The sequence below is a fragment of the Alligator mississippiensis genome, chromosome 10 (assembly GCF_030867095.1).
Source record: "Alligator mississippiensis isolate rAllMis1 chromosome 10, rAllMis1, whole genome shotgun sequence".
NCBI lineage: Eukaryota > Metazoa > Chordata > Crocodylia > Alligatoridae > Alligator > Alligator mississippiensis.
The window spans coordinates 43,377,805-43,405,271 of record NC_081833.1 but is presented as its reverse complement, the minus strand read 5'-3'; the positions used below and the strand labels follow the sequence as shown (position 1 = coordinate 43,405,271).

The window sequence follows — 27,467 nt, the reverse complement described above, 5'->3', positions numbered from 1 at the left end:
CTACACTTGTTTAGTTGGTACATTAAGCCCTTTGTGTTACTGTCTCTAAGTGGACATGGTTACCATTTCCTTGTCTCTTCCCCCACCATGCTCCTAGTATATTTTACATCTTGTAAGAGTTAAGTGCTTAGCTCAGTGCTGAATTTCTGCTCAGAGTGACTGCAGTTTAACTTGTCACTAATATGATATTTGAGGTGCTGCATCAATGCACACATGCTGCATTGAGGAATGTCTTTCTTGTTCTGTAACTCTTGCTCAATTAGTTAGGTTCCCCCTTTATTGTTCTGGTAAAGGCAATAGAGAATTGGGCATCACCTCTGGATAAATGGCAGGGGTTTTAATGCTCAGAGCCCATGAACAAAGGTGGTCTGCTGGAGATGAAGGGCAGTTCACTGCGGCTGGGACACATGTTTCCCTGCCATTCTGTGACAACATGGAGGCTGCACATACAGGTTGGCTGACCTCCTACATTGGGCTTTAAACTAAGTACAATGTGGGATGGGGAGGCAGGAGATGGAGAGAGTCTAGAACCTACAAACTGTGAGACATGCAGCAGTATACCCCAGGTAAGTACCAAGGGGCCCTTTGGGCATCAGAATGGGGCAGCGGGGGCACCAAAGGCACCATTCGGAGGGCTCAAGTGCCTCTATCTATACTAATACTAGGAGTATGGGGAACAAGCAGGAAGAACTCGCACTTGTGCTTGCAGATAATAATTTTGATTTAGTGAGGCTAATGGAAACCTGCTGGGACCCTTCCCATGACTGGGCGGTACACATTGAGGGCTACAGGTTGTACAGAAGGGACGGAGTAGGGAGGAAGGGTGGCGGAGTTGCTCTCTATGTAAAAGAGTATTATACATCTACCCTAATCAAAGTGGGATCAGAGGAGGACAAAGTTGAGGCGTTGTGGGTTAGGACACATGGAGGTCATGGGGAAAGGGACTTGGTGGTCGGGGTCTGCTACAGACTACCACACCAAGAGGAAAAGCTAGACTTGGAATTCAGCCCTCAGAGGCCATACAGTTTAGGGACATGGTTGTCATGGGGGACCTAAACTACCCTGACATGTGCTGGGAGGAGCAGTCAGCCAAATCCAACCATGCATGTAGGTTGTTAACTTGTGTATAGGACCTTCACCTAATGCAGGAGGTATACGGTCCCACTAGGGGGAATGCCTTACTAGACCTGGTGTTGGCTACAGGGGAGGACCTGGTAGGGGAGCTGCAGATTCGTAGTCACCTTGGAGACAGTGACCACCAATCAATTGAATTCACCATATAGCATAGAGTGGGTAAGATAACTAGTAGGGTGGAAGTGCTTGACTTTAGGAAGGCTAACTTCAGTGTGCTTACAAGTCTAGTTAATGATGCAGTGTAGGATAGGAGTATTGGCGAGATGGGAGTCCAGGAAGGGTGGTCATTTCTAAAGGAAGCGATCCTTCAGGCACAGAGGGAAACTATCCCAGTACGAGGGAAAAGAGGGAAAGGAGCCAAAAAACTTCCTTGGCTAAACAGGGAAATCCAGGGGAGCCTAAGGACAAAAAAGAAGTCATATAGACAGTGGAGGCAGGGGGGAAGCTACCAAGGAGAAGTATACCTACTTGGCCCACACTTGCAGGGAAGCCGTTAGAAAAGCCAAAGCAACTACAGAGCTGAGGCTGGCAACACAAAGACAACAAAAAGTCTTTTTGTAGGTATAAGGGAGTAAAAGGAAGGCACAGGGCAGCATAAGACCCCTACTGAACAAGAAGGAGCAATTAGTGACAGACAAAGGGGACAAGGCCAAGCTATTCAATGAGTTTTTTGCCTCAGTGTTCCTGAACAGGGCTCAAGATAAGTTTCCTAACGGCTTCCTAGATGGGCATCAGAGGGACACCAGCCCACCAACTGTAGACGCTGACTTGGTGTGCAGAGTCACTTGAATGGACTGGATGTGTTCAAGTTAGCAGGCCCGGATGAGCTGCATACGAGAGTACTAAAGAAATTGGCCGGTGTCATAGCAGAACCACTGGTGCAGCTGTTTGAATGCTCATGGCACTCAGGTCAGGTTCTGGAGGACTGGAAAAGGGCCAATGTGGTCCCTATTTTCAAGAAGGGGAGGAAGGAGGATCCAAGTAATTATAGGCCAGTCAGTCTCACCTCCATCCTTGGAAAACTCTTTGAAAAGATTATGAAAGATCATATTTGTGGGAGTCCAGCGGGAAAAATAATGCAGTAGGGAAACCAGCATGGATTTGTAGCAGGTAGATCATGCCTGACCAATCTGGTTTCATTTTATGACACGGTCACAAAATGCTTAGATGCGGAGTAGAGGTGGATGTTGTTTTCTTGGACTTCAGCAAGGCCTTCGATATGGTATCTCATCCCACTTTCATAAATAAATTAAGACTGTGACATAGATGGTTACATGGTCCAGTGGGTGGCAAATTGGCTTAGCGGTTGCACCCAGAGACTGGTAGTAGACAAGTCAGTATTGACGTGGAAGGATGTGGGTAGTGGGATCCCGCAGGGTTCAGTCTTTGGACCTGTACTCTTCAATATCTTCATCAGTGACTTGGATGCAGGTGTGGAGTGTACTCTGTCCAAGTTTGTGGATGATACTAAATTGTGGGGCAAAATCCATACTCTGGAGGGTAGGGAACAATTGCAGGCAGACCTGGACAGGTTAGAAAAGTGGGCAGTACACAATAGGATGCAGTACAACAAGGACAAGTGCAGAGTGCTGCACCTAGGGCACAAAAATATCCATCACACCTACTGGCTGGGAAATGACCCTCTTAGCAGCACAGAAGTGGCCAGGGATCTCGGAGTCATAGATTCATAGATGTTAGGGTGAGAAGGGACCACAATAGATCATCAAGTCCGACCCCATGCATAGGCAGGAAAGAATGCTGGGCTCAGATGACCCCAGCCAGATGCCTATCTAACCTCTTCTTGAAGACCCCCAGGGTAGGGGAGAGCACTACCTCCCCTGGGAGCCCATTCCAGATTTTGGCCACTAGCTGTGAAGAAGAACTTCCTAATGTCCAGTCTAAATCTACTCTCTGCTAGCTTATGGCCATTATTTCTTGTGACCCCCAGGGGCACCTTGGTGAGTAGAGCCTCACCAATTCCCTTCTACACCCCCACGATGAATTTATAGGCAGCCACAAGGTCGCCTCTCAACCTTCTCTTGCAGAGGCTGAAGGGGTCCAGGTGCCCTGGTCTCTCCTCCTAGGGCTTGGCCTGCAAGCCCTTAACCATACGAGTGGCCCTTCTCTGGCCCCTCTCCAGGTTATCCACATCCCTCTTGAAGTGTGATGCCCAAAACTGGATGCAGTATTCCAACTGTGGTCTGACCAGTGCCCGATAGAGGGGGAAGTATCACCTCCTTAGCTCTGTTTGTCACGTATCTGCTGATGCATGGTAAAGTCAAGTTAGCTTTGCTGATGACTTCATCACACTAACGACTCATGTGCATCTTGGAGTCCACTAAGACTCCAAGATCCCTTTCCGCTTCCGTGCTACTGAGCAGGTAATTTCCTAGGCAGTATGTATGCTGGACATTTTTCCTTCCTAGGTGCAGCACTTTTCATTTCTTCTTGTTAAATTGCATTCTATTGTTTTCTGCCCATTTGTCCAACCTGTCCAGGTCTGCCTGTAGTTGTTCCTTGCCCTCCGGTGTGTCCACTTCTCCCCACAGTTTTGTATCATCCGCAAACTTGGACAGAGTACACTTCACTCCCTCGTCCAAGTCGCTGATGAAGACATTGAAGAGTACCAGTCCAAGGACCGAGCCCTGCAGGACCCCACTGCCCACGTCCTTCCAGGTCGTTACTGACCCATCCACCACCACTCTCTGGGTATGACCCTCTAGCCAATTTGCCACCCACCAGACTGTGTAATCATCCAAGTCACAGCCTCTTAATTTGTTCACCAGTATGGGGTGGAATACTGTATCGAAGACCTTCCTGAAATCTAAGTAAACGATGTCTACTCCTATTCCTGCATCCAGGTGTTTTGTATCCTGGTCATAAAAAGAGACTAGATTAGTCAGGCATGATCTACCTGCTACAAACCCATGCTGGTTTCCCCTCAGCATAATTTTTCCTGCTGGGCTCTCACATATATGGGCCTTAATAATCTTTTCAAAGACTTTGCCAAGGATGGAGGTGAGACTGACTGGCCTATAGTTGCCTGGATCCTCCTTCCTCTCCTTCTTGAAAATGGGGACCACATTGGCCCTTTTCCAGTCCTCCAGGACCTGGCCCATGCCCCATGACTGCTCAAATATTCTTGCCAGTGGCTGTGGAATGACATCAGTCAGTGCCTTCAGTACCCTCGTATGCAGCTCATCCGGGCCTGCTGGCTTAAACGCATCCAGTCCTTCCAAGTGACTCTGCAACATCTCAGGGTCAGCGCTTGGTAGTCTGGTGCCCTGCTGTTACATCTCTACAATCCCATCGTGAGACTTGTCTTGCCCGTTGTTTAGAAACACTGAGGCAAAGAACTCATTGAGGAGTTCAGCCTTGTGCCCCCTGTCTGTCACCAATTGTTTTTGCCCATTCAGTAGTGGTCCTGTACCCTGGGCCTTCCTTTTACTCCCTATATATCAGAAAAACAATGTTTTGTTATCCTTAACTTGAGATGCTATCCTCAACTCCATGGTAGCTTTGGCCTTTCTAACTGCCTCCCTACAACTGCGAGCTGAGGAGGTATACTCCTCTTTAGTAATCTCTCCCTGTTTCCACTGCTTATATGTCCCCCTTTTTGCCTTTAGGCTGCTCTGGATTTCTCTGGTCAGCCAAGGAAGCCTCTTGGCCCCTTTTCCCCCTACTAGTATATGGCTCTCTGCCCTTCAATGCAAATGTGACAGGTGGGCGGGACTGGAAGTCCCGCCCCCTTGCTCCGCCCCTTTCCCCTTTTATGGTGTGTGACGTCACCAACCACACCCCCTGACCCCGGTCACGTGGTGCATGACATCAGCAACTCCGCCCCTGACCCCGGTCACGTGGTGCATGACATCAGCAACTCTGCCCCTGACCCTGGTCACATGGTGCGTGACATCAGCAACTCCGCCCCTGACCCCGGTCACATGGTGCATGACATCAGCAACTCCGCCCCTGACCCCAATCACGTGGTGTGTGACACCAATACCACATGGTTCATGACATCAGAAGGACAACCCAGGCAGACCCTCAAAGCCCAACCCCTCATGCTGCAAGATCCGCCCTAGATCACATGGTGCTGTTATGGCTTATCAGGTCGCTGATCACTAAACAGAAGTTGAGAATTTGGAAGATGGTGTCTTTGTGCTGTGGTTTAAATTTGTCCACAAGTGTTTGAATGCACCACACGGGTGTTAGCGTGGGGGTAAGTGTAGGGGGGGAACGGTTAACAGACATGTCTACACAGGAGGCTGTGTTAAAGGAAGTTTATTACTCTCCTGGTGAAGCTGGCAGTTTTGGTGGGGTGAACGTGTTTTTTGAAGCTACCAAAAGGCAGAATAAGTTCCTGAACAGAAGTGCCTGGCTTTCAGACCAGGATGCTTATACCCTGCACAAACCGGCAAGAAGACATTTTAAAAGAAACAAGACTGTTGTTTCAGATATTGATGCACAATGGCAGGCAGATTTGGTGGATATGCAGCAGTTTTCTAAACGCAACAGCGGGGTTAAGTTCATCTTAACAGTGATAGACATATTATCAAAGTATGCGTGGGCCGTAGGTCTAAAAGACAAGTCAGGTGGTGAAATAGCTCGAGCCTTTAAAACCATTTTTACAGAGGGCCATGTACCTCAAAAATTACAGACTGATCGGGGAAAAGAATTTTTAAATAAGTCTTTAAGTAAGCTGTTAAAACAGTATAATGTTCACCATTTTGTGACAAATAGTGAAGTGAAAGCGGCGGTGGTAGAGAGGTTTAACAGAACATTAAAATCAAAGATGTGGAGGTATTTTGCAGCCCGCAACACCTTTTGCTACATTGATGTGTTACCAGAGTTTATAAAGAGCTACAACCACAGTTTTCACAGAACTATTCGCACCAGGCCTGTTGACGTGAACTTCTCAAACTCTCCACGGGTGTGGAAAGCTGTGTACGGGGACTATTTCAAAATAAAACCAGCAGCACACGTGTTTAGAAAAGGAGACCACGTGAGGGTGTCTAGAGCCAAAGGGCGGTTTGAAAAAGGTTATGAACAAACATTCACTGATGAGATTTTCATAGTGGATGAAGTCCTTAGACGTGTGCAGACGCCTGTATACCGCCTAAAAGATTACGAAGATGAACCTATTGAGGGTTCTTTCTACCCTGAAGAACTACAAACAGGACAGAGTTTACAGGGTTGAAAAAGTTCTAGCAACGAAAGGAAAAGGAAGAAAGAAGCAGTTGTTGGTAAAATGGTTGGGGTGGCCATCGAAATTTAACAGTTGGGTGGAAGCCTCCCAAGTTTGTAACATATAGGGGTACCTCAGTCAAAAGGTCGAGATGTGTGATGGTGACTTTTACATTACTTTACCCAGCAACGCTTGCTCCAGCATTTTTCCGCAGAACACCAGCTCAAACTTTACCATACAACTGGTTAAACCTCTGGATCTGTTGGGGAACTGGGAGATAGGGTTAGCAGAAATACAAGACCCACACAGCTGGAACAACATCAACGAAGACACCCCTTTCAAAATTATTTCTGGGACTAAAAAATGGGGGTACAGCCTGTCTCGGCGGTATTATACATCCATCACAGAGTTACTGGATCTTATAAACAATACAATCACCAACAACCCTACTCCGCCCGAATTAGTTATGCACTATGACCAAGCGTTCGGGAAAGTGAGACTTAAAGCCAAAGATAACTCTTATGGTTTTTATACGCATGGTGAGCTAGCCTATATTTTGGGAATGCTACCCGGAGTCTCTGTTAAAAAAACACCCTTCCCAGCTGATATTACCGGAGGGTTCAATTCGCTGTATGTCTACACAGATATTGTGGAACATCAGCTTGTCGGGGAGTTTTCGGTACCTTTGCTACGTTGTGTCCCGGTGCGTGGAAGCAACAACGAGTTTGTCACCATCACATATGACAACCCGCATTATGTCCCCATCAGTCCACGTCACATCGACACAATCAGCATTGAAATAAAGATGGATCAGAACAAACACGTCTCATTTTGCTTTGGTAAGGTGATCGTTAAGCTTCACCTACACCCCCAGAAGACTTTGAGATTTTAAAAATAAGTAAAAGTACAATGGTAATGGTAAAAAACTATGAGGACCCTAATTTGTACAGAAATTATTATAAAGCCCAGGCTGGGTATGGCCTTCCCAGATATCATGGGGTACCCGTGATGTATGGGGCTGGTGTGGGAGGTATATTTCGCAGCCTCTTTGAAAAAGCTGTTCCACTTTTGAGAAGGGGTCTGGAGATTATTAAACCCCACGCTAAAAATGCGGCACAAAACATAGCCAAAGATGTGATCGGCCATGTCTCCCTAGCTGTCCTAGAGAAAGTGGTCAAGTCGGCAAAGCAGGAGGGGTCCGGCCTCATGTATATTCAAAGAAAGAGCCTTAAAAGAAAGACGTACCGGACTCCGGACGTGCAGGACCTCCACAACCCCTTAAAAAGAAGAGGGTAAGTCGACGGGGAAGCCAGACACAAAAAACCAAGAAGCAGCCTGGGAAAAAGAAGGGACACTCTCCTGGAGGAAACAGAAATATATTTTAACCGCCATGGCCTTTGTTCACAGTGGGTCTGAAGAATGTGCCAAATCCGAACTGGATGTGTTTCAAATAACCCCAACGCAGACCTGCATTGAGAAAAGCCTGTATGCTGAGATCCCCCCACTCTCGGCTATTACCGAGTCCAGCCCCCTTGACTTTTTCATAGCTGGGAATGGTGAAGATTACATGGAATTGAACAACACGCTGCTGTAGCTTTGCTGCAAGATTGTAAAAGGTGATGGAATGGATCTTGATGCCGGGGCTGCAGTGGGTCTGGTGAATTATCCACTAGCCTCTGTCTTCAGTCAGCTGGATGTCACTCTGGGAGACTGTCTCATAAGCCAGAGCAACAACTGTTACCCTTACCGAGCCTTCATTGAATCTCAACTACAGCGATGACACCCTCGCCACCCAATTTTCTGCTGGCCTGTTTTACAAAGATACCCCCGGGCATCATGAATCGGTTGCAAGGGATGGCCATAATCAGGGGTTTCGAAGACAGGCAAATCTGACAGACCGGAGCAAAAAGGTAGAGCTGCTTGGTCATCTCCATAGCTATTTGTTTTTTCAAGAAAAACTGTTGCTGAACGGCATGGATGTGAAAATTAAGCTGACACGTAGCAAAGATGCCTTCTGCTTGATGGGTACCGCAGTGGCTGGCCCATGTAAACTAAAAATCACATCTGCCTCACTTTTTGTGAAAAAAGTGAAGGTAGCTCCGGGTGTCCGATTGGGCCACGCGGAGGACTTGCTTACGGCCAACGCTAAATACCCCGTAGACCCGCGTGGGTATGAAAGTGTTTAGCATTCCTGCCGGCAGCCAAGTCAGCAACCAGGAGAATCTGTTTCTGGGACAGTTACCCAAACTCATCGTCATCAGGTTCATGGATAACGATGCCTTTAGTGGGAATTATGCTAAGAACCCCTTTAATTTTAAACATTACAATATTAATTTTGTGGCCCTCTACATTGATGGAGAACAAACCCCAACAAAACCCCTACAACCAGATTTTGAAAACAGTAATTGTGAGAGAGAATACATGCAGCTGGTACAGACAGCCGGTAAACATACAAAAGACCGGGCCCTGATCATCAACCATGAGGAGTTTGCTCTGGGCTACACCTTATTTGCCTTTGACCTGTCTCCTGACCAGGAGCGTGCTGATCATTATTCACTGATTAAAACCAGGAATCTGAGAGCAGAAATACGCTTTGCTGCGGCTTTGCCCACCACGGTTAACATGATCGTGTATGGGGTCTTTGACAACGTCATAGAAATAAATCAGAGAAGAAACGTCCTGTTTGACTATATGTGAAGATGGACACTGAACAGATCATCAGGGTTTTATCCTCAGACCCTTATGCCAAAGACACTTTCTTAGATGTTTTCCCCAGCGACTGGCTTCCTAAGACTCATCAGTCTTAAAGGCCCCTGAGCTTAGTAGTCAACACGCACCCGCATAATCAACCCGGAGAACACTGGTTGGCTGTTTACTTGGAGAATCGGAACCGTGGAGAATTTTTCGACTCATACGGTCACCCCCCAAACAGCGCTCTCTTTCCTCAAAGCATTATGTTGTTTTTAAACAAGAATGTCACCGGCACTGTTTTTCAAACGAAACAGTTACAAGACCCCCAGTCTGTCACCTGCGGATACCATTGTGTGTTTTTCCTACACCACCGTAGCAAGGGGCTGTCGTTTGAACAGATTTTAAAATTGTATTATTCCGATGATTTAGCACAAAATGATAGGGTGGTGATGCATTGTGTAAAAAGTAAATATGAAAATTTTCGTGTGGCTGGGCCTGCTCAAAACATGTTTCAACATGCCCAGACGTATTTCTTGCTATGACTTTCACGAATGCTTTGTCTAAATAAGACACTCAGCTGATGCTGTGTAAATAAAGCTGTTGTTGTTTAAATGTGTGTGTGCTTTCATTCAAAAAAATCCTCTATAGACAAACATTTATAGCAGTAGAGAATAGTTTATTTCAAAGTGTAAAACTTTACAGGGAGAGCCAGTGTGTTTTAGAGACCATTTTTCGCTTCATAGGTGGCGTTGTTGGTGTTTCTTGGTCTGAGGCAGATGCTTTCAGACGTTCCAGATGATCACGATTCACAACGTTGCCCATAACAGAAGATGGTACGTTCAGCTCGGCCATGGCTTGCATAAAGATGTCCCAGCCTTTAGGCGGATGTTTAGTAGTCCCGGCGTGAGTCTGAAGGGTTCTCCGGACCAAGTCGAGCATGTTAGAACCCTTGACGAGCATCCCTTTGTAGACGAAACCCCCTTGATCATCCCAAGAAGAAATATCCTTGTGCTGGCTCAGCTTAGTGAGCAGTACTTTAGCATTTTTCCTGTATCGGGTATGCACGTTATCCAGTACTTCCTGAACGATTGTGTCACGGTTCGTGGGGGTTTCTAGGGGGTATCCGGCTTCTAGGGGTGTCTGTTCCGGCAGAAACAGGGTTAATTTCCCTCTGTCCAGATCACCCTGCTTTACATAGGTCAGGTATTTCTGAAGCACGGTGGCATACAGTTTAGCCTTATCATATTCTTCTAATCCCGGTCTTTGGAGAATATTCCTCATTTCAGCATCCAATAAGCGGGTTGCCTCGGTTCTGATATTTTCCTGAGGCGGTTGGGTAGCCCTTAATTGTTCCAGTTCGTGTTTGGGCACCAGGTACATTTTTTCTGCATGCTCCATCACCGGCTAACCAAAAGCCCCGTAACCAAAGGAAGAGCAAAACTTAACAGAGGTCCGATAAATCCCTCAGACTGTTTCACCAGCTGTTTCTTTTTTTTAAGAGGTAGTCTTTTGTTACTTAGGTTTTTTATGATCCCGCATCTCTTTTTTAGCACGCAAATTTGATGCGGTGTCAAAGGGATGTTTCCTTTTAAGGTGTTCGGAGCAATTTCTGAAATGGCTTCTATTAAATCATCAGAGGTGGAGCAGAGTATAGCTTTTCTCTGCTGTGGGGAGGATTGAAGAAGTAGTTTTAAGAGAGCCAGATTTCTTTTTACGCGGTTAGACATGTTTCCCTTCCACCGTCCCGAGACCTAAGAATAGGCTGCCACTACATCATCTCTTTTTATTCCCACCTGCTGTTTTTTTAAAAGTGTAAGCAGCTGGCTGGTCGGGAGGAAAAAGCTCGGTTCTTAATCTAAAAGCATCCGGGGTAGAAGCATTTAGATCAACCACCAGATACCCGTAAGGTGTTTTAGTGGCATCCTCAAAAGCTTCTAGAAAGAACTGGGTCTTACCCGGGTACATCTGCCGCGCTTATCCCTGGGGTTTTTAAACAAAACCATGTATTTTGTGTTAAGAGCAATGGTGCGGCTCCTTTTCCCTTGACAGAAAACATTTTGAACTATATACATAATGCTCAGATTTCGATGATGCACGTACTTGGTAAAGGCTTTTTCGATTTCACCGCTGTCACAGGCAGAGTCCATCAAATCATCTACCACAACCATATTTATTTTATTAGGAGGAAACAAACAGTTGTCATTAAGACTGTCCGGTAGACCCTCCACAAACTTGATAAAAGGATATTTACAAAGCAGTTCTTCATACAAAGGCTGCCAACAGCTATAGCACCACACCACATTCTCAGGCATAACAGACAGCATTTTATCAGCGTGATCCAAAAGGTTTTTTATAAAGTAACTTTTACCACAGTTGCTAGGGCCTGCCAAAATCACAGAAAAGGGGTGCTTCCAACGCATATCCATCTTTAAAAACCATAGGGGAGGCTGTTAAAGTTTTCTGTGAGGACCCTTTTGTCATAAACGACTTTCTGCATTTTTCTCAAGGTTTTGGTTTCTATCGTCCACTTGCTTTTGTTCCTGACGATAGAGCGCTGTTGTATCACAATTGTTTTAGGGGTGTCCCCAGTGGGGTTTGCCCCATAATCTAGAACAAGATCTCTAAAAGGTTTCAAAGTTGACTTTTTCACTGTTGGCCACATTCAGGGTAATCCCTTTCACCTTCAAGCAAACCTTTCCCCCAGACAGCTTGTACCCGTAGGTTTTTGGACCGGCCGACAGAAACTCTGTGATGTGTTCATCTGGCGGGATTTCGCTGGTGAGCTCACCTAAATAATCACCTAGTGGGGGATTCCAATCTCCCTCGCAGCTCACAGATATCACAGAATCTGTGTCGTGGTACAGACAACGTTCTTGCAAGCTGTCTAACAGCGAGTACAACTCTAAGCGTGCATAAGCGGTGGTGAAACAGGCTATAAAGATGTTTGTGTTACCAGAGACCGTGTAATGATCTTTGGCATTTTTCCAAGACAAGCAGGCTGCCTCATCATCAATAAAGTCGCAAGATGAAATTTCATAGGCGGGAGAAAAGAGGTAGCCAAAGAGTTCTTCAGGGTCTCTAACGATACTGGTGTTGGGCAAGTTGGTTCTCTGACCGAATTTACCCCGCAAAGAATTTAGAAACAATTTTGCTATTTGGCGCTTGGCAGGATTGGGTTTGATGTGCTCAGGGCGTAAGGTCACGCCTTCTTTTTGCAAGAAATTGGCCACGTATCTCTCTTGTTTTTCTAGGTCAGTACACCAGGTGGGGTAGCCCGAGGCTTCCTGCTTCTGACGGAGGTGCATTTTTATGTACTCTGAAAAAATGATGCTAGACTTCTCAGCAAAATGCCAAACTTCATAGATTTGAGCTACTCCGTACCCCTTGGTGATAGCTTTATTCAATTCTGGTGTGCACCACGTGCCCAGGAGGGCCCTCTCTTCATCTGTGTGGTCACACTTTTGCTGTCTTGTTTCCGCGCAGAGGCGGCACAGCGTGAACATAAGTTTCCCGTTCATCCTAGTGGATAGCACGGGGAAAAAAAGACTTCGCGGTGGGTACAGTCTCACCCTGGCTATTTCAAAATAGCTCGACAGGGGTTGGAAATTGTCATGAATGATTTCAGGGTGTCCGATTGGGTATTCCTTCGTTTTGTTTATAAAGGGGTAAAGACTGGTAAAATCGTAATAGTGTATTTGTTCGCCAGATTTAGTTTGGTAATATAGACAGATGGCATTAGTTCTGCCCCCAAAAAGAGCATCCCTAGGCACCAGTGGAGAAGGCAGCGGGGTTCTGCTTAAAAAATCTGCCAGCTCCCCATCCGTTTCTAACAGAGCCCTCCACTCGTGCTCCCAAATGGTCCTAACAGTAAACCCTTCTTTCTTGAGATAATCGGTCTTGTGCAATGTCTGATAATTCAGAAACCCGAAGGTCGTCCCTGTCAAAGGGTTCTGGTCTTTCTCATTGTAGCAAGTGACACAGCCGTGGAAAAAGCATCCGTTAAATTCAAACGCTGTAGGTTCCCCACCAATTTTGGCATAGCCGTCTAAAAAATAGGGACCTACATGAAATTCCCCACCCTGTAAGGCATGTTCATTTTAATATTTTCTTTCTCCAGTATGTACATTAGCCACTGAATAGATGGGGTTGAAAACCTCTTTTTCTGCCTGTGATAGTTGTCCGGGGGGAGAAGCGCTACGGTCTGTGGTTCCAAAAACATAAACCTGTACATGGCCATACAGACAGAGGCCAGCGTGATGTATTGAAAAGGATCTATGCAGCGTACTACATTTTGGAGTTCACCATCTACTTTCACTCGGTCTACCCGCCGTGTCATTTTCATAATCTCATCCCTGTAGAGACAACAGGCCTCTTTCAAAATTTTTACATCCTGCTGGCAATAATAGGCCAGCTCCTTCTGCATGTCAAAGGTCTTATCGCGATTATTCTGATACCATTCTAAAAACTGTCCTTTCTCACTGGACATCATATTTTCAACGCCATAGTACTCCATCTTTGGGAGAGGTCCCACATAGTTTTGGTTTTCTGCCCTGTTAAAAAAATGTGGGAAATAACCTTTGCATCCTTCAAATCCCATCGCCTGTGGAAGTCTGCTAAGTTTCATAGGCAAAAAGTTTAAAGAATCTATGAAACGGATGCCTAGCCTGGTCATTTCAATGCACATGAGTTTACCGCCCTGAGTGATTAGTTTCACACCCATTTTTTCCTTCAATAACTGGCTGATAACGAAGTAACCGTCGTAGCCTTTGGCGTTGTGAGCTATGAAGGTGTAGTCCTTGAACTTTTTATCCATAAAAACCTTAATAAAATCAGACAGACACTCTTCACCCATAAATTCCCAAGTGCTTTCTGGCTTTTTGGGCTTAGCTTTACAAACCCTTTTGGGGTTTTTGCCTGTGTCTTTCTGAGGTTTTTTTTCCCCTGTCTTTAGCTCCACTGCAAAAATATAGTTGGGCACATGCATACCCGTCTCCTGCACACATTCAAAATCATAAAAAAATGTACCCCTCGCCTTCTTCAGGCTCTTTAATCTGGCACATAAAGCACCAGTGTTTGTTTACATCCGTGATTTTCCCATAACACTGTTTGCACTGTCCCCCTTTGCACTCATGCTTTTTGTCCACGTAAGATTTACACTCATCGCACAGAGTTTTAGTCAGACATTAAACCATATATAAACCATAGTCACCATCTCCCCTCTCTGGCTCTGTGGGTTCTGGTGAAAGGTCCGATCTGGGTGGCTGTGGTACATTTAAGGGACCCTCTAAAGGGGTTCCTAAACCATGTTCTCCATCCCCTTTCTCTGGCTCCGGGGGTTCTGGTGAAGGGTCAGGACTGATTGGAGGAGAAGTGTTTGAGGGATCCCTAGGGGATCTCTTTTTTTTTTTTTTCCCTCAAACGGTGTTTAGTCTTCCCCACGCTCTTCTTTAACCAGGCCCTTACTTTTTTCCCCGCAAGCCACTTGCTGGTTGGCCAACCATTTTTACCCCCACGTTTACCATGACTCCCCCTCTTATGATACAGACTACGCCTGCTGTCCGAATTACACAGACTGCCTCCTCTCTGAGTAAAATTAACCCTTTTGCGCTGGCAGTAATCATGATCTTTCAAAGCGCTCTGCACACTCTTTCTGAGATGTATACGCCTGCATGTACCACTCCAAATCCCCCTCTTTTTTTTCACAATAATCATGATCTTTCAAAGGGCTCTGCGCACTCTTTCTGAGACGTATACGCCTGTGTGTACCACGCCAAACCCCCTTCTTTTTTCACAATAATCATGATCTTTCAAAAAAGGAGAAAGACTCTCCTCTTTTTGTAAATTGTGCAAGCAATCAGTCCTGGGTTTCTTATTCACAGGGTTCAGATCACCTGTTTTGGGGGTGTGAATCCTAGTCTTTTTACATGTGAGTTTCTCAGAGGTATGTGGCTTGTTTTCCTCCGAGGAATCGTACCCTTCTGTTCTGTCCCGTCCGTCTTCTGATCCTTGGGTGTTATGATCTGCAGGCTGTGCTTTTAGAGGTCTCTACCCAGGTCCCTGCTCTTCTTTGGGTGTGGTGCGTGTGATCACTTAGGAAATATAAAATTTATATCTCAGCATTGAGAATTCACTTTCCTCACACACTGTAAATTTAAAATTTGCTTAACCCCTACACACAGCTTCTCCTCCCACAGGAAACACAGAGTTTCAGAAAAATTACCTTTTACTACTGGGTAAAAACATGACTGTATGTGCTTGTTCTGCTTTTCTATTTTAGAAGAAGAGGTTCTGTTTGAAAACAAACAGTTGTTATAACTTAGTGTGATTATAGCAACACTGCCACAAATAACCCAATCCTTTTAAAATAATGTTTACCTTATTGTGGTAAAATGGCCTGGGGCTTCCCCACCTGATAAGCTCTCTGTAATATAAATGAAATGATACAATAAGTAAGTCCTCTGTATTAAAAATTAAATAATAGATTAAGGAAAATAGTGCATATATAAAGTAAAATATAACTATTAAAATAGCGCTAAAAGACACCTCCACTCCCTTTTAGTCTTAAAACATGTGGCGATCTGGACACACCTGGCCTCTTTTTTATCTTTATAACACACACCCCCATCACCCCTATACCATAACACAATCTGTGAGAATATATCTTTTTAAATTCAGTCTTTATTTCCCTTAAAAACTTTTATAATATTTTATTAGTTTCTTTTGTTAATCCTTCTTCTAAGAAGTGTTTCTTATCATATCCAGTGACCATTATGCATTGTCGACCGGAAAATAGTGTATGTATAAAGTAAAATATAACTGTATTAAAATAGTCAGCACTAAAAGACACCTCCACTCCCTTTTAGTCTTAAAACATGTGGCGATCTGGACACACCAGGCCACTTGTTTTTTTATCTTTATGATACACACCCCTGCCACCCCTATACCATACACAATCTGTGAGAATATATATTTTTAAATTCAGTCTTTATTTCCCTTAAAAATTGTTATAATATTTATTAGTTTATTTTGTTAAACTTTCTTCTAAGAAGTGTTTCTTATCATATCCAGTGACCATTATGCCTTGTCGGCCTTATCTTTACAGCAGGCCTTTTGGTAAGAGATAACTTATGGTCATCTTTTTTTTTTTTTAGGTCTGTTTTATCTTTATAACAAGACCCCCACCCCACCCCACCCCACCCATACCATACAAAAGCTGCGAGAATATATGTTTTTAAATTCAGTCTTTATTTCCATTAAAACTTTTACAATATTTTACTAGTTTATTTTGTTACCCCTTCTCCTAAGAAGGATTTTTATCATTTCTAATGACCATTAAGTCTCATTGTTTTATCTTTACAAAAAAACCCTATATGTATGTATGTGATCCAAGACACTAAAGCAAATGCTAAAATACATTAGATGTAGAAAACTATTGTTGTGTTTTACAGCCTCACATTCCCCAGTCTCCCACCCAGAACAGTAACAGAGGTACGCCCCAAACTCGTTTTGCTAATCCCTTCTCTTAAGCAGAGTTTTATAATCTCTAGCACCAATTAAGCGTTCAATATGGGGTATGAGTGTTTCATCTTCCTCAGTGATCAAATCGTGAAGGGCAGCCTTAGGATCTTCTGTAGAATACACAGTGTTTAGAAGCTGTCTAACCTGAATTAAGTGTTTCTCAGTAATTCTGAGACTGTTCCTGGCAAACCCTATGATTATAACAGCATTGAAAATGCTATCAAGACATATTTCCTGGCAAAGATCCTGAATTATTTTATTTATGTCTTCATCTAACCAAGTAATACATTCGTGGGCTTCTTGACCCCCTAAGTCAAATGTGCACCCCCAGCATAGGTCAAAAATCTCTGCCTCAAGCAGTATTTCATTATGCCATAAAAGGAAACACAAACAAGAGACTTCATGAAAACTTTACGTTCACGTGATGTAAGAGCTTGTGTAGATTTGATGCCGAGCTGACTTCTTAACTCTTCAGCCTCATCAGGTCTTTGTTCTCTGCAGAAGCATACACTTCCTTCTGGTGTACTGGTGAGGAGGTTTTCTGGTGTCATTAAAAAGGCTTCATCTAGCTGCAAAGGAATTCAAATAAAGGACTAAGTTAGTTAGCTACTTCCAAACACACACGTGCCATGAAGTGAACCCCACCACTACCGTCACAACCCAAAGACCCCCACATTCATGCTCCAAGTCTCTTACTGGTCTCTCCTCTGCAGTGACCTCTACTTCGCACGCAGGCTCAGGCACAAAGATACCATCTTCCAAAGTCTCAACGTCTGCTTCGAGGCCCTGGGTCTCCTCCAATTGCCTGTTCACAAGCTCTTCCCCAACAGGGTCAGGCGTCTCAAAGAGTCTTTGGGCAAGGAGTCAGGTCTCCTCCTCAAAACTATTTCTACGGTAACGCTTTCTATAAGGCCGTCTTGGTGGTGTAGTGAGTGGGCCTACAGGCATTGTGAAAGAATCCATATCTGCCCTTGCTTGCCTTAGCACGGTCTCAGATAAATAGAGGGGTCATTTGGGAAAGCAGATAGACCTAGTGGGTTTGCTGCCTAAACCCCACCCCCCACTGTACTCATTCCACTTGGTTCAGGATTGTTCTTGGGAGGTCTAAGGCCTCTGAAACCCCTGCCAATTGGTTGGGGGTGTTGGGGCGGGTTGTTAGAGGGGTCACATCACCACCCTACCACCCCATAGGCCACGCCTGTGCTCCGGTGTAGGGGGGTTTAGAGTGGTCAGGAACCTGATAGGCCATAACAGCACCATGTGATCTAGGGCGGATCTTGCAGCATGAGGGGTTGGGCCTTGAGGGTCTGCCTGGGTTGTCCTTCTGATGTCATGAACCATGTGGTGTTGGTGTCACACACCACGTGATTGGGGTCAGGGCCGGGGTTGCTGATGTCATGCACCATGTGACCGGGGTCAGGGGCGGAGTTGCTGATGTCACGCACCACGTGACCGGGGTCGGGGGCGGAGTTGCTGATGTCATGCACCACGTGACCGGGATCGGGGGTGTGGTTGGTGACGTCACACACCATACATAAAAGGGGAAAGGGGCAGAGCGAAGGGGGCGGGACTTCCGGTCCCGCCCACCTGAAACATTTGCATTGAAGGGCAGAGAGCCATATACTACTCCCCCTTTTCCCCCGCATCGGGATTGTCTCCCTCTGTGCCCAAAGTATCACTTCCTTAAGGCACAGCCACCCTTCCTGGGCTCCCACCCTTCCTGGGCTCCCATCATAGTGGGCTCCAAAATGAACATGAGTCGTCAGTGTGACGAAATCAGCAAAGCTAACTGGACTTTATCATGCATCAGCAGATACATGACAAATAAAACCAAGGAGGTGATACTTCCCCTCTATGTGGCATTAGTCAGACCGCAGTTGGAGTACTGCATCCATTTTTGGCAGTATACTTCAAGAAGGATGTTGATAGATTTGAGAGGGTCCAGAGGAGGGCCACTCATATGGTTAGGGGCTTACAGGACAAGCCCTATGAGTAGAGACTGAGGGACCTCAGAAGTTCATCACGGGGGCACAGAGGGGAATTGGTGAAAGTTCATCACAGGGGCACAGAAGGGAATTGGTGAGGTTTTATTCACCAAGGCGCCTCCAGGGGTTACAAGAAATAATGGCCACAAGCTAGCAGAGAGCAGATTTAGACTGGACATTAGGAAGAACTTCTTCACAGTTAGAGTGGCCAAGGTCTGGAAGGGGGTCCCAAGGGAGGTGGTGCTCTCCCCTACCCTGGGGGTCTTCAAGAGGAGTTTGGATATGCATCTAGCTGGGGTCATCTAGACCCAGCACTCTTTCCTGCCTATGCAGGGGGTCGGACTCGATGATCTATTGAGGTCCCTTCCGACCCTAACATCTATGAATCTATGACCTGGACCTTTTCAGCCTCTGCAAGAGAAGGCTGAGAAGTGATCTTGTGGCCACCTGCAAATTCATTAGGGGGACACAGCAAGGGATTGGAGATGCTCTGTTCACCAGGGTGCCTCTTGGAGTAACAAGAAACAATGGTTACGAACTGACAGAGAGCAGATTTAGGCTAGATATCAGGAAAAACGTCTTCACAGTAAAGGTGGCCAAAATTTGGAATGGGCTTCCAACGGAGGAGGTGCTCTCTCCTACCTTGGAGGTCTTGAAGAGAGGGCTGGATAGGCATCTGACTGGGGTCATCTGACCCCCGCACTCTTTCCTGCCTAAGCAGGGAGTCGGACTCGATGATATGTTGAGGTCCCTTCTGATCCTAGCATCTATGAATCTGCTCTCAGAGGGTAAGAGCCTAGTTGTGGGGAGTGGGGGGGGAGCCTGGAATAGTACAGCTCTGGGGCTGGGACAAGTGGCTGGGCTTTCCTAACCCTGGGGCTGAGCTACAAACAGATACAGCACAGGCATTCACAAGTATGAGTTAACCTTTTCTTAGATTGGTAAGTTAATGGGTAGTTGCACTAACTTAGATCAAGTGTGCTGTGTTTGGCCAGTTTAAGCCTTCTGCATGCCTGTACAATTGGGCATTGAGATTGACCTAGCCCTGGTTAGGCACATCTAAACATAATGTCTGTACCTAGGGGCTCAGTGTTTGCTGCCAACCCTTGAACCCTCCACAAGGTGGTTCTCCCTGGAACCAAATGGGGAATCCAAACAAATTCTTCTACCCTTTCAGCCTTAAAGGAAATTTGGTTGAGAGCAAAGTGCCCACCAGTCTCTGTCTTGTATTCTCAGCCTGTCCCAAGGAGAGGCCTTAGAATCTGATCTATGCTATACGCTGTAAGGAAAAGCAACATTTAAAATTTAAATTAAAAAATAAAATTCTGCAACTTAAATGACTGTTTAAAACTCCAGTTAAAACAGTGGCAACTGTTGACAGTCCAGGATCTAATCCACTAGCAGGAATCTGAGTCCAGATGTAAAATAGCTCCTTAACACTGTGCTCCCCAGAAGCAGCCTTCCTCTCCCTGGAATCTGCACCCTTTTGCTCTCTTCATTCTTAGTGGGAACCATTTGCAAAATCCCTTTTTCAGTCCTCTTGCCAGATATAGACAAACCAGTCACAATTTAAATGTTCATTATCCTAGCACTTGCAGAGGGATGGGGGGGTGCCTTTCATTTAATCAAAACCTTTTTGTAATTATAGCAAAACCTATTTAAACACTTGATTAATAGAATAAACCTTCATTATGCACCAGCTCCCACTCTCACTTACTTCATGTGGCTAATGGAGCCCTAAGAGATAAATACTGTTCAGGGGAAGGGAACTATTTTTAAAAATGTTTCAGATGCTGATGTATAATTATCTGTCTTTGATGAAAAGGTTTGATTGATTTAATAACATTCTCTTTATCAAGAATGTATACAATGAAAGATGTGATAAATAGTTATCTGATACAATAATTGACCTGTTAAAGGAATAGATTTAGCTTAATGTAAACTCAGCCAGTAGAGTTTCAGTAGGGAAAGAGAAGGATGTTTATCCTTAAAGATGTTTTTTATACATTATGTATGTACTTTTTCAGTCGTGAAATATCTATGTATGTGTGCCTGTCTAAAATATCAAGCTTGAAAAGTTTAATGAATATGTGAATATCTTTTAAATAATTTAGAGAGGGAGAAGCAAATAATTCAGAAATATATATGAATTTCTTTTCTTTCTTTTTCCAACCAAAATAGTATTTTTGCATTACTTTCCTAGATTTCTCTCATTTATTTATTTACAAAAACCCTTTTCAGGTTAGGAGTCTCTCTAACTTCTAGTTTGGTGAGATGCAAAGCAGAGTCAAATAATCTCATTCAGTAAATGATATGAGGGAGCCAGTTTCATCCACAATGTAACTCAGCTAGTTTCAGCAGAGTTACATGAGGGTGTGCATATGGCTGCCTTCGCCACCTAATGAAATTATTTTATTCTATAATATACACCGTGCTCTTCATGAGGTCTACAAGATAGTAAACCAGTCATGTAGCTCTAACCAAACAGCCTCATGTAGATTGATTTGAAATGCTCAGGTGTATTTTAAGACTTGGCCTTCCCCAAGGCAGCATTTTTTCCCCGCTTCTTTTTAATGTCAATAAAGGAGGACACAGAAGTAAATAACTAAGTGGTATCTCATTGACCATATACTTTGTCTCCCTTCATTTCTGCATTTATTATATTAAGTCCTTGCGAGCCTCCTCTTTAAAGATCCTTGATGTGTAGCTCATCTTTGTTCTTCATGAGGGGGAGATTTGGCATAATATGTGTACTCACTTGGAAGCCAGACATGAAGGAGCTCACTAGCAAGCTTCAGTTTGGTGATCCTGGTTTTCCAGCTGTTAATGATTAAATAACTAAAAAAAAACCCCAGAACAAACAAACAAACAAACAAACTTTTTTTGACAGAAGTGGAGGCAGAAAATGCAATAAGGCAAAAGAGGATATATATTTTCTTGCTAGTTCACCTCACCATATAGCTCCCAAAATAAAATGCAGAAAGACAATCATAGGATGAAGCTCATTATCTCTTAATTCCTAAAGATAAGCTTTCCTTATGTGAGAGATGAGGACTGTCTTCAGATGGCTTTTTATTAGGATAGATAGATGTACATTTTGCCTAGAAATGGTAACTGTTCCATCTCCTGTCATCATCCCCTGTTCAGTCATATGGAAGATTCGTATCTGGAGCCTTGCTGTAATAAGCACTCTCACCATGCTGTAATTTCAGAGAATTATGAATTTTAATATTAATCAGGAGGAAAATGTCTTTTTCAGACTGGTTGACCTTGTTTGTAAGCATTACCAGTCATCTGTGAAGGAGAAAGATAACTAAGAGGTGAAATGCACAGGCTCATTTTTAGACAATGCATTTCTGAAGTTTGACTGAGTACCACCTTCTGTTGGCTGTGAACATGCTTCCTCTCTCCTTTTCTTGCATTGCAATGTATATGAAATAGATATTTTACTAGTATTCTTTGTCCTTGGTTTGTATGTGATAATTTCTCTTTGCCTTTTATTTGGCTGTTGTTTATCAAATGATACTTTTGCACAGTATTAGTAAGTTACACTTTGGTTTCTTCTTACCTGTAACTTCTTTGACTTCTCCAATGGGCAGAGAAAAGGCATTTTGTTTGCTTGTTGGCCTCCTTTCTGTCTCTCCTTGAATATTAAATATTTAAAAGTGGCTTTTAAAATGGATGGTTACAATACTGACTTTATGCAATAGATGAAAAGGTATACAAGGTATAAGTTGTCACGTGGCTTAGCTTGGTTGAGGAGAGAACCCAGCCAAATCTTCTTCTTTACAAAGTTGTCCCTTCTGTATCACAAAACTTCCAGACTCACCTGTTCAAAATTCCTGAGGCTCTCAGAAATCATGCAAATGGATTAAAAATAATGAGGCTTTTTTATATTTGTCTTTTAAAATTTTCTTTCAGGTATATCACTGCTTAGGAGAAACAACTGCAGAATGTTATACAAAGCCAGGAGGCTAGGACTCCAGCAGCACATTCAGATCAGCGCACATGTGCCTCTTGCAGCGTCTCAAATCCTTTTGAGATGCTGCAAGAGGCATGTGCAAGAACAAAAAAACATTCCCTGTGCTGCAAATTTGCACTGCAGAGGCAAAATTAGACCCCTGGATATCCAAGGGTCAAACAGTTGGTACCTGGGGATACTACTCTTTGTGCCAGCTGGACTGCTGAAGCAGCCCTGAGAGTTCCCTGAACCCTTTACCCACTGCAGCAGTCTGGCAGTGTAGGCTGTTGCCTGGTGCGCATCTGCCAGACCCGGATGGGGACCGCACAGCCACAGCCCTCTGGGCCAGCTGCCATTGGGCTGTGGCTGCAGAGTTGGCCCCAGGGGAAAAAAGAGGGGTAGGCAACCGAAGGCTCAGTCCTCCACAGGGATGCTCTGGTAGCCAGCCAGAATGTCTCTATGGCTGGCCCTCACCCCGGTGCTGAAACACGCTGCCTGCCTGTGCAGGGCAGACAGTATGCCAGCCACAGAGAGCTGGACCCGGGCTCCATAGTGGTAAGTAGAGGGTAAGGGGGGCCTGGATGAGGGGGGAGGGGACTATGGGGGATCCATGCCGGCCCCATGCCCCACCCACTCCTTGAGCCCCCTGGATCACAGCCCCGCTTGGCCCCAACCCCCACCAGCTCCTGCAGCCCCCTCAATAACTGCCCCATCCCCTGCCTGGGCCCTGAACTTCCTGATTGCTGCCCCACCCGGCACCAGCATCCCAGCAATCTAAAAAAAAACAAATGCCCCACACTCACCGGTAGTAGCAGCTGCCATCAGGGTCACTGGGGCCTTGTGGCAGAGCCCTCTGCACAGCATGGGACCCAGATGACAGCTGCAGTGGCCCTAGCTGCCTGACAGTATGCAGAACCATGCGGTACCCTGACAACCCGGGTCGCATCCACGCGATGGGGCAGTAGCAGTGTGGGTGCCAGGTGGCCAGGGCTGGTCCCTGCTGCCCCGTGGTGTGCTACCACATGCCCCCAAAGCCCCCATAACCCCTGCTACTGCTGGGGAGTATGGGCCTTTTTTTTTTTTTTTAAGTGCCGGGAAGCTGGGGCCAGGCAGGGCAGCTGTTGGGGGTCTAGGGGTGTAAGTAGGGGAAGGGGCTGGGTGGGGCAGTCATTGGGGGGGGCTGCAGGAGCCAGCAGGGGATGGGGCCAGGCGGGGCAGCAATCTGGGAGTCTGGGGGAGCAAGCAGGGGTGGGGCATATGGGCCCTGCAGGAGAGGGGTGGTAGCCTCTGCGGGGACCATGTGGCCCCTGTTGGGGGGGGCTGTAGCCCTTGTTGGGGGCCTGTAGACACTGTGGGGGGCTGTGGCCCCTGTGGAGGGGGCTGTAGCTCTTTGGGGGGTAGTCCGTGAGCTGTGCAGGGGGGCTGCACCCTGCTGGTGGCAGGGGACCCACCCATCCTGAGCAGCCCCCCCACAGTCCCTCCACAATCCACCCACACCTACCCACACACCCCACAGCACCCTAAATCCCCCCACATCCCTCCACAGCAAGCCACATCCCCCCCACGCCTCTTCCCACCCCCCCTCTGGCAAACCCCACATCCCCCCAGAACACAACCTACATGCCCAGATGCCAGACAGGATGAGACCTGCTAGCAGGAGCTGTGGCTGCAGGGGCATCTGTCCCCACATCCTGGTTAGTGAAGGGGTCAGGGGGAGCTCTAGCTGCTCTATGGTAAGAAACCCAAAGGCAAACAGCAAAACATATAGGTATTTCAAATTCATTTTATTATGATGATAGAGACACTGGTAGGCTTCCAAATTGCTTTAACACTGTAGATATATCAATAAAACATTGACCAACTGATTGGATTGCTGTCTCTCTCTCATTCTTTCTCTATATATAGTGTTATTTTGTTTTAATTGTGGAGGAATATAGATTTTGGGGTATCTTACAGACTTTGGGATTTTTTTAATCAGGGATTTTTCAGTTTTCAAATAGGGAATTCCAGAATTCCTGCTAGGGAGGCAAGTGGCAGGATGCAGGCAGAAGAGTCTGCTCAGAGATGGCACGCAGCTGGAGGTGGCTGACCTCCTGGCCAGTTGAGGCCAGGAGGACATGCTTTGACAATTCAAAGCAGGCCACCACACTGGGAACATCTTCCAGGTGATAGCTGCCCAGATGCCCGGGCAGGGGTGCAAACAGCAGTAGTGCCGCACAAAGGCCAACTCTGTAGCCACAGTCCGCTGGCAGCTGGCTCAGAGGGGCAGATGCCTCTACTGGCTCTGCAGTCCCCATCTGAGTCTGGCAGGTGCGCAGCAGGTCACAGCCAGGCAGCAGCCCCCACTACCAGACTGCTGCAGTGGGTAGAGGGTGCAGGGAACTCTCAGGGCTGCTTCAGCAGTCCAACTGGCACAAGGGGTAGTATCCCCAGGTACCAGTTGGCTGGGCCCCAGAAGCTCCTGGGAGCATGTAGCCCTGAGCTACTTGCCACGGCAGCTTTTTGTACTGATGGGGCCAGAACAGGGCAGCTTTTTACACTAGCTCCCCCTGCCTCTAGCTCCCCCTGACTGCACTAGCTCCAGGCAGGGTTATTTTGCCCCAAGTGGCACAATTTGCACCACACCAAAATGCATGTCTGGGCATGTGTGCTGAGGCAAAAAGCCCCCGCTCAAATTTGCACCACTTCTATTTGAGCTACTGCAAGCTCATGTGCCTGTATGTGTGGATGCACCCCAGGAGTTGGTACTTGAAAGAAAAAAAACCACCAGATACCCTGAAAATCCACAATAAAATAGCAAAATTATCTATGCTGCTATTTAGGCTATATAATTCATGGATGACTCTAGAGTTACATTTCTGTGTGACCAAACTCTGTATATTGTAATCCTTTATATCTACTTTTTGGCATTTTTTACATCAAAAAGAAAGGCTTTTATTATTTTTACCAGCCATATTTTCTATATTGTAGCTCCTATTATGTGTGAGCATTTAGAGTGATAATGTACTGCTAGCTGGTTCTCTGCATTCCCCTCCCAATATACATCATCCAAAACAAAAGACAGCCAACCCATCCTTTAATCAAACTTTACTAGGTCATTTGAAAAATAAAGGAATCAGGGTAGATCCTACGAATTGGGAGTGTGTTTGATTGTGTTAGATCTCAGGGTTGTGGTTACAATCAAGCCACATTGATTTTTAAAAACATTCCCTCTGACAGAAATTTGAGCATTCCACCTCTCCACAAAATTTTCAGGGTAACAGGACATCTTAAAAAGCACCTTGCTGTGCTTTTCTTACTTACAAAATCCTAACATACTGAAGAGCCTGTATCGCAGGCACGCAATAACCAATGGAGACATTAATTTAATTTGCTCTCCCCTCATCAAAATGTAGACTACTTTTCTTCATGATCAAATTCTGTTAAAGGGAGTAAGCTTTATTTTCTTAATGATGTTACCACAGTTCAGTTCAGTTCACATTAGCAAACTCCTTAGTCTATTAGACTTCCATACCATTGTGCTACACATGTATTTTAATATACAGGACAGCTACAGGAAACTGAGACATGAAACACTGCTCACAGCCATTCCAATGAACAGTCTTGCCTTCAGCACAGTAGTGACCTGCCAAGGAGGCATCTGTCATGATATTTTAATTTATACTTTTGTGATTGTTACTTTGCATTGAAGGCAATATATAGCATTCTGAGTTTTTCAGTGTTTGCTGATATGATCGTATGATAGGAGATACTTAATAAGACATTACATAGTACTTTTCTCCAACTGCCCCATCAAAAAATTATTACATGAAGAAATGCATGCTTCCCTGAAAACACTGAGGGATGAGACTATAGGCCAACCAAATGGTTAAATTGGAGTAAACGGTACTGGCAGGTAGGGGCTTAAAATTCAAGTATAAACTGATGAGTGGGGAGGACCAGAGTTCAATGTGATCACTAGGGGAACAATGAAGACCTAGTATCATCCTATTAAAATTAGATATAGTCAGAAATGTTTGAAATTCAATTTAAAAGGGACAAATTTTGCAATAAAATGGAATCAAATGGAATGGAATTTTCTTTTCCCACCACTCTTGTATTTTTTTTTAATCGGCTTCAATTAAAACCTCCTGACAGAGGTAAGAACAGTGTAATTGAGTTCCGTTTCTCCATAATCTGTGTTCTTTGAGGCTATGTACAGACAATTAAAAAGCCCAAGGCTGATTTAGTTCAGTCTTTGCAGGTTAGTCTAAACTGCATAGATTGAACCAATAAACAAGTGAACAGACATTCACTTTTGATTCCGGAAATGTAGCCACATGCCTGCATTGGCCTAGGACAGAACCCAGGGGGTGCTAGAGCATGCCTCCCTGTTTGGCTGCAGCAGACAGCTTAGGCCAAGGCTGTCCAACCCGCCCTGAGAAAGGGGTTTGTGGAGAGGTGCCGAGCATCCTGGGATGTTGGGGGACTGTCAGTTAACTTGAATTTGGAGAGGATCTGAAACAGAAGTTTAATAAATTGGTCTGATACTACATCCATCCAGGTTTATCTTAAACTGGTTTTGGCCATTTTGAAAGCAGCTTATGTGCACTGAATTTCTGTTGTGTTACAGATTTGAACTGGTTTCTAATCACTTGTACCAGTTTATGAGTCAGGGTACTAAATGGGATCCTAAAATTCAGCCATGCTATGCCATTCCATAGTTCCTTGCAACTGAAGTTCTACTTCATTCCCTCAGTAAGTCACTGATGGCTAATGGGAAGCTTTGAAATCCTTCCTTAAAATTATTCACCCCAATAATCTTTCTAACTATTGATCACCATTAAAAAATCTTTGTCAGTTTTTAATTACCCACTGGCATGTGAAATATTTCTGTCTGGAATAGGAAATAATTGTGCTTAAGTGTGTGGAAAGATGGCGTGTCAAAATGGGTCTAAATACAAACATTGAAGCTGGTTGGTGCTTGGCCCTGGCTCATTGTACAGCCAGTTCT

At 45.2% G+C, this 27,467-nt stretch overlaps 1 protein-coding gene and 1 long non-coding RNA gene across 8 annotated transcripts in view; one reads left to right on the top strand and one right to left on the bottom strand.

Moving 5' to 3' along the window:
* NECAB2 (N-terminal EF-hand calcium binding protein 2) overlaps positions 1–27,467 on the top strand; it is a 441,556-nt gene that overhangs the window by 247,568 nt on the left and 166,521 nt on the right. The gene's annotated exons all lie outside the window — the stretch shown is intronic.
* Positions 14,744–15,488, bottom strand: LOC132243585 (uncharacterized). Its single transcript, XR_009455240.1, has 3 exons — positions 15,386–15,488; positions 15,231–15,298; positions 14,744–15,099 (listed from the first exon to the last, which is right to left on the bottom strand). It is a non-coding gene; the product is annotated as an uncharacterized LOC132243585 (long non-coding RNA).